Source organism: Siphateles boraxobius, unplaced genomic scaffold (assembly GCF_051911475.1).
Source record: "Siphateles boraxobius isolate OS27281-9 unplaced genomic scaffold, OSU_SipBor_1 66, whole genome shotgun sequence".
Lineage (NCBI taxonomy): Eukaryota > Metazoa > Chordata > Actinopteri > Cypriniformes > Leuciscidae > Siphateles > Siphateles boraxobius.
Genome location: NW_027509193.1, coordinates 14,784,133 through 14,785,241, shown reverse-complemented (window position 1 = coordinate 14,785,241; position 1,109 = coordinate 14,784,133). Strand labels below are relative to the sequence as shown.

The window sequence follows — 1,109 nt, the reverse complement described above, 5'->3', positions numbered from 1 at the left end:
TAGGTGAGTTAGCAATTTTATTGAACAGATAAATAGCCACATGTAGCTCTCTAACAGAGTTCATTTTAAAGCATGATCTATTGTGAAGGGTCATTTCATTATGTTTGTTGTAGCGATGTGCTGGAATTTAATGTCTATAGCTACAGTAACTTCTTCAGCTAGTCAGCATGAGATCCTTTCCAATTAAACTGGTTTCTCTTAAGACTATAGTGAATGTTTTATGAGCAGTAGGATAACAATATTCATCCACACAGTCACACAGTGCCAAAACACAACCTAAACAATATTCTTATGCAAAATGCATGCAGTTTTTTTTAACTGCTAGAGAGCCAAAAGTTTCATAGTGTATCTTAATGAAGTCTGTTCACATGATTTTCAGCAGCCATATCACCCTGTAGCCCAAGACTTGTTGCCCACTGAAGCTAAGCAGGGCTGAGCCTGGTTAGTACCTGGATGGGAGACCTCCTGAGAAAACCAGGTTGCTGCTGGAAGAGGTATTAGTGAGGTCAGCAGGGAGTGCTCACCCTTTGGTCTGTGTGGGTCCTAACGCCCCAGTATAGTGACGAGGACACTATACTGTCAAAGAGCACTGTCCTTCGGATGAGACGTTAAACCGAGTGTTACGGCTGATCAGGAACGAACCCAAGCGCAGACAGTATGCGATTACACAAAGTTTATTAATAGACAAAACAGGAAAACAAAACCCGCGAGGGGGCAAAACAGGACTGGAACAGGGTTGACAAAACTTGGTAATGACTTGACGGTAAAATAAAACAGCAAACCAAGAGACAGAACTTCTCTGAAGACAATGCACTTGACAGGGTACTCACGAGGATGACAAAGATTAGCAAAGCACTCAGACAGGAATCACAAGGTAACACGAAGTATAACACACACGATGTATAACAAGATATAACAATGAACCGACACAGGACAGCAAACACAAGGGGATTATAAAGGGAACACTAATGACAAGGACAGGTGAAACTGACTAGACAATCAAGACGAGACGAGGATAACAAGGGGGCGGAGTTACATAACGAGACAACACAAGCACATGGCCAAACAGCTGGCCATGCGCTTGCACACAAAACATGATTCTGTCATGA

The 1,109-nt window shown here is 42.5% G+C and overlaps 1 pseudogene; it reads left to right on the top strand.

The window, feature by feature from the left end:
- The first annotated feature begins 374 nt into the window (after positions 1-374).
- Positions 375-491, top strand: LOC143722500 (5S ribosomal RNA; annotated as a pseudogene).
- The last annotated feature ends 618 nt before the right edge of the window (positions 492-1,109 follow it).